Source organism: Natator depressus, chromosome 2, assembly GCF_965152275.1.
Source record: "Natator depressus isolate rNatDep1 chromosome 2, rNatDep2.hap1, whole genome shotgun sequence".
NCBI lineage: Eukaryota > Metazoa > Chordata > Testudines > Cheloniidae > Natator > Natator depressus.
Genome location: NC_134235.1, coordinates 147412851 through 147419675, shown reverse-complemented (window position 1 = coordinate 147419675; position 6825 = coordinate 147412851).

Below are 6825 nucleotides of genomic sequence, written 5' to 3'. Positions count from 1 at the left end.
GGCAGGCCAGTAGCACATAGTCTGGAATCATTGCATAAGAAAGCAATGTGGTCCCGGTGTTTGCTGGCATTCAAGCAACATCCATTCTTTATCTCTCTGTGTTATCCTCAGGAGAGTGATATCATTCATGGTCACCTGATTGAAATAGGGGAATTTTATTAAGGGGACATTCAGAGGTGGCCGTTCCTGCTGGGCTGTTTGCCTGTGGCTGAAAAGAAATCATTCCCGCTGTTAGCCATGCTGTAGGTGGAGGTGTGAAGCAATCATCTCAGAGAATTGAGTGTTGGGGTAGGGGTTAGTTGGGTTTGTGCTGCACGTTAACCTGAAAACGTCAGCCCCTCCTTTTAAATGGCCAATGTGTCTTTTTCAATTTTAATTTCCCTTTTTTTCGTCCCATAGCTGCAAATGTTTCAATGCTGCGACTAGCATCTCCATTCCAGAAGTTAGCTGAGATAAGAAGGCGAAAAAACTGCACTCGTGATGAAATGTTCTCTGAGCTCATGCAGTCCACCCAAACTGAAAGAGTCCAGCAGAATGCATGGAGGCAGACAATGGCAGAGTCCAGGAAAGCACAAAATGAACGTGAGGACAGGAGGGACGTGCAAGAGGACAAGTGGCAGGAGCAACAAGAGAGGTGGAGGGATCAAGAGGAAAGGTGGCGGCAGCATGATGAAAGGAGGCAGGATGCAATGCTGAGGCTACTGGACGATCAAACTGATATGCTCCGGCGTATGTTTGAGGTGCAGGAAAGGCGCAGACTGCCACTGCAGTCCCTGTGTAACCAACCGCCCTCCTCCCCAGGTTCCATAGACTCCTCACTCAGATGCCCAAGAACCCGGGGAGGGGGGGCCCTCCGGGCACCCCGCCACTCCACCCCAGAGGACTGCCCAAGCAACAGAAGGCTGGCATTCAATAAGTTTTGAAGTGCAGTGTAGCCTTGTCCTTCCCTCCTCCCCTCCTCCCCTTCCCCACCCGGTGCTTCCCTCCTCCCCCACCCCTCCCAGGCTACATTGACAGTTATCCCCCTATTTTTGTGATGAATTAATAAAGAATGCATGAATTTGAAACAACAGTGACTTTATTGCCTCTGCAAGCGGTGATCGAAGCGGGGAGGGGAGGGCGGTTGGCTTACAGAGAAGTAGAGTAAACCAAGGGGGCGGGTTTTCATCAAGGAGAAACAAACAGAACTGTCACACCGTAGCCTGGTCAGCCATGAAACTGGTTTTCAAAGCTTCTCTGATGCGCAGCGCACCCAGCTGTGCTCTTCTAACTGCCCTGGTGTCTGGCTGCACATAATCAGCAGCCAGGCAATTTACCTTAACTTCCCACCCTGCCATAAACATCTTCCCCTTACTCTCACAGATATTGTGGCGCACACAGCAAGGAGTAATAACAATGGAAATATTGGGTTCACTGAGGTCTAACCGAGTCAGTAAACTGCACCAGTGCACTTTTAAATGTCCAGATGCACATTCTACCACCATTCTGCATTTTCTCAGCCTATAGTTGAACAGCTTCTGACTACTGTCCAGGGTACCTGTGTATGGCTTCGTGAACCATGGCATTAAGGGGTAGGCTTAAATCATCTCAGACAGGGCTTTGTCAAGCCTGACCTTAAAAACTTCTAAGGAAGGAGATTCCACCACCTCCCTAGGTAACGCATGCCAGTGTTTCACCACCCTCCTAGTGAAAAAGTTTTTCCTAATATCCAACCTAAACCTCCCCCACTGCAACTTGAGACCATTACTCCTTGTTCTGTCATCAGCTACCACTGAGCAGTCTAGATGCATCCTCTTTGGAACCCCCTTTCAGATAGTTGAAAGCAGCTATCAGATCCCCCCTCATTCTTCTCTTCTGCAGACTAAACAATCCCAGTTCCATCAGCCTCTCCTCATAAGTCATGTGTTCCAGACCCCTAATCATTTTTGTTGCCCTCCGCTGGACTCTTTCCAATTTTTCCACATCCTTCTTGTAGTGTAGGGCCCAAAACTGGACACAGTACTCCAGATGGGGCCTCACCATTGTCGATTAGAGGGTAACGATCACGTCCCACGATCTGCTGGCAATGCTCCTACTTATACACCCCAAAATGCCATTGGCCTTCTTGGCAACAAGGGCACACTGTTGACTCATATCCAGCTTCTCGTCCACTGTAACCCCTAGGTCCTTTTCTGCAGAACTACTGCCGAGCCATTCAATCCCTAGTCTGTAGCGGTGCATGGGATTCTTCCGTCCTAAGTGCAGGACTCTGCACTTGTCCTTGTTGAACCTCATCACATTTCTTTTGGCCCAATCCTCTAATTTGTCTAGGGCCCTCTGTATCCTATCCCTACCCTTCAGCGTATCTACCTCTCATCCCAGTTTAGTATCATCAGCAAACTTGCTGAGGGTGCAATCCACACCATCCTCCAGATCATTATGAAGATATTGAACAAAACCGGCCTGAGGACTGACCCTTGAGGCACTCCACTTGATACCGGCTGCCAACTAGACATGGAGCCATTGATCACTACCCATTGAACCTGACAATCTAGCCAACTTTCTATCCACCTTATAGTCCATTCATCCAGCCCATACTTCTTTAACTTGCTGGCAAGAATACTGTGGGAGATTGTGTCAAAAGCTTTGCTAAAGTCAAGGAACGACACGTCCCCCACTTTCCCTTCATCCACAGAACCAGTTATCTCGTCATAGAAGGCAATTAGATTAGTCAGGCATGACTTGCCCTCGGTGAATCCATGCTGACTGTTCCTGATCACTTTCCTCTCCTCTAAGTGCTTCAGAATTGATTCCTTGAGGACCTGCTCCATGACTTTTCCAGGGACTGAGGTGAGGCTGATTGGCCTGTAGCTCCCAGGATCCTCCTTCTTCCCTTTTTTAAAGATGGGCACTACATTAGCCTTTTTCCAGTCGTCCAGGACTTCCCCTGATCCCTATGAGTTTTCAAAGATAATGGCCAATGGCTCTGCAATCACATCCGCCAACTCCTTTAGCACTCTCGGATGTAGCACATCCGGCCCCATGGACTTGTGCTCGTCCAGCTTTTCTAAATAGTCCTGAAGCACTTCTTTCTCCACAGAGGGCTGGTCACCTCCTCCCCATGCTGTGCTGCCCAGTGCAGTAGTCTGGGAGCTGACCTTGTTCGTGAAGACAGAGGCAAAAAATTAAGCATTGAGTACATTAGCTTTTTCCACATCCTCTGTCACTAGGTTGCCTCCCTCATTCAGTAAGGGGCCCACACTTTCCTTGACTTTCTTCTTGTTGCTAACATACCTGAAGAAACTCTTCTTGTTACTCTTAACATCTCTTGCTAGCTGCAACTCCAGGTGTGATTTGGCCTTCCTGATTTTACTCCTGCATGCCCGAGCAATATTTTTATACTCTTCCCTGGTCATTTGTCCAATCTTCCACTTCTTGTAAACTTGTAAAAATACCCCTTTCGGTTTATGTACTGGCTGCCTTGGTGATTCAGTCCCAAGATAGGGATATGCATTCCATCTATCTCCCCACCACTGTTTGAAAATCCCACTGCAGCAAAGCCATCCACTATGACCTGCACATTTCCCAGAGTCACTACCCTTGATAGCAGCAGCTCAGTGATTGCATTGGCTACTTGGATCACAGCAGCCCCCACAGTAGATTTGCCCACTCCAAATTGATTCCCGACTGATCTGTAGCTTTCTGGAATTGCAAGCTTCCAGAGGGCTATCACCACTCGCTTGTGAACTTTGAGGGCTGCTTTCATCTTGGTATTCTTGCGCTTCAGGGCAGGGGAAAGCAAGTCACAAAGTTCCATGAAAGTGCCCTTACGCATATGAAAGTTTTGCAGCCACTGGGAATCATTCCAGACCTGCAACACTATGAGGTCCCACCACTCTATGCTTGTTTCCTGGGCCCAGAATTGGCGTTCCATGTCATGAGCCTGCCCCATTACCACCAGGATGTCCAAATTGCCGGGGCCCGTGCTTTGAGAGAAGTCTGTGTCCATTTCCTCATCACTCTCGTCACTGCGCTGCCATCACCTCCTTGCCTGCTTTTGCAGGTTCTGGTTCTGCATATACTGCATGATAATGTGCAAGGTGATCTGAGTGGACTCCATGCTTGCAGTGGTATGGCGTCTGCAGGAGAGCAGGAGAGCAGAGTTGCAGGGGAAGTGGTGGTTGGATGACCAGTTTTGCAGACCTACTGCACCGTCTCCTGCCAGAACACAACAGCTGAGCGTGCTGCACACTTGCCATGGTATGGCGAGACAAGAGCAGCCAAACAGAGCTGCAGCGGAAGTGGCTCTGTGAGACCACCAGGAGAGCAGGAGAGCAGAGTGGCAGTGGAAGTAGTGGATGACGATGGTCATACAGAGAACCTGCGAGGTGGATTCATAGCATCAGGAGAGCAGGAGAGCAGAGTGGCAGCGGAAGCAGTCGTTTGATGACGACGGTTTGCAGACCTACTGCACCGTCTGCTGAAAGCAGTATGGTGCCCTCACAGAAAAAAGGCACGAAACGATTGTCTGCCGTTGCTTTCACGGAGGGAGGAGGGACTGACGACATGTACCCCAAACCACCCACGGCAATGTTTTTGCCCCATCAGGCATTGGGACCTTAAACCAGAATTCCAATGGGCAGCGGAGGCTGCGGGAACTGTGGGATACCTACCCAAAGTGCAATGCTCCGAAAGTCGACACTAGCCTCGGTACTGTAGATGCACTCCGCCGACTTAATGCGCTTAGTGGGGACACACACAATCGACTGTATAAAATTGCTTTCTAAAAAATTGGCTTCTTTAAATTCGACCTAATTTCGTAGTGTAGGAGTCTTCCCTTTAAAGAAGAAGCTTTTGTTCTGTCCTTACATAGGTACACTATTGGTGAAGGTATTGGGAGTTTTGCCTGAATCTAGACTGCAGCATTGTGCCCTAAATCAGAAAGTACAGAGATTTCAAGTGATGACAGAAATCAATTGACCATCATAACAGAGCTATTAGACCTGTTCTTACAGCAGTGTAAATCAGGAGTAATGCCATTTAAGATAATGGATTGCACCAGGGAAGAACTGATCTGAGTGAGATCAGAATCAGGACCTTGCTACTGCATCGATCTCCACTGAAAATTGTAAGGGAAAATTCTCCTCTGATCTAAACTGAGGCTCTCTACTGCATAATCTGTAATTGTTCAGCCTGCATAACTCCTACTGAATTAAATGGCATTTCAGCTCATGGAATTGTATTGCATTGAGGTTAGTATAAAAGAAAATTAGGGAAAGAGCTGAGTATGCCTATTTAACAGCAACATGGGGTAACTATTTGGCTAAACACAAAGGACATTTTTTCTTTTAAGTGTTTCTCTAATTAAAATTTAAAACAGATACTACTTGGCTCCTGAATGCCTTTTCAAACCTTAAACAATGAGGAGTTTGGTGTCACCTTAAAGACTAACAGATTGTTAAAAATTGGTTTATTCAAAGCTGGTCTTGTGAAGCACAGCAAATGGTGGATGTGCAGACCAGAGCATGTCAACAACTCTCATGATCTCTATACTAGTGGAAAGTTGCACAATTAGAGACAGCATATGTAAGGGGGGGGAGGATAGCTCAGTGGTTTGAGTATTGGCCTGCTAAACCCAGGGTTGTGAGTTCAATCAATCCTTGAGGGGGCCATTTAGGGATCTGGGGCAAAAATTGGGGATTGGTCCTGCTTTGAGCAGGGGGTTGGACTAGATGACCTCCTGAGGTCCCTTCCAACCCTGATATTTTATGATAAGGCATTATCAACACTGGGCACTTGCTTTCTATCCTCATGTAGTTTGTAGGTACTGGGAGCATTCGATGAGTTGGTGATCCTAATCAATACATGAAGAAGTGGATTACAGCCTAATGGCCAAAATAATCTTTCATTCTAAATATGGTGGGACTTGGTTGCTGTCTACCGTGGCGTGATGTTCAAACTAATCTTAACTAAGAGGAATAATTGGAAAAGATAGCAAAAAAACCCCAATATTTGGTTATCTATGAAAGACCATTATAACCATATTAATTTAGGTCAAGACTTTCACCAATGCTGAAGGTACGTTTGAGCACAGTTTCCATTGAAAGCCAATGGGACTTATGCATCTTAGTCCCTTAGGCACTTTTAAGTGCCTTAATGTTCTACATAGCTTCTTCCCCCAAACTTACATTTGTATTTTATGGGTTTTTTTTCATTAAAGATTTGCATTTGTGGCAGAGCTTCTTCTCCGCCTCAGTGGGTTCCACACTTCCTCCTAGCAGTGGGCCCCACTCTACAAGAAGGATGTGGGAAAATTGGAAAGAGTCCAGCGGAGGACAACAAAAATGATTAGGGGACTGGAACACATGACTCTCACAAATCTTGGGAGACAGGCCAGTCCTTGCCTACAGACAGCCCCCCAACCTGAAGCAAATACTCACCAACAACCACATACCACACAACAGAACCACTAACCCAGGAACCTATCCTTGCAACAAAGCCCGTTGCCAACTGTGCCCACATATCTATTCAGGGGACACCATCACAGGGCCTAATAACATCAGCCACACTATCAGAGGCTCGTTCACCTGCACATCCACCAATGTGATATATGCCATCATGTGCCAGCAATGCCCCTCTGCCATGTACATTGGTCAAACTGGACAGTCTCTACGTAAAAGAATAAATGGACACAAATCAGATGTCAAGAATTATAACATTCATAAACCAGTCGGAGAACACTTCAATCTCTCTGGTCACGCAATTACAGACATGAAGGTCGCTATCTTACAACAAAAAAACTTCAAATCCAGACTCCAGCGAGAAACTGCTGAATTGGAATTCATT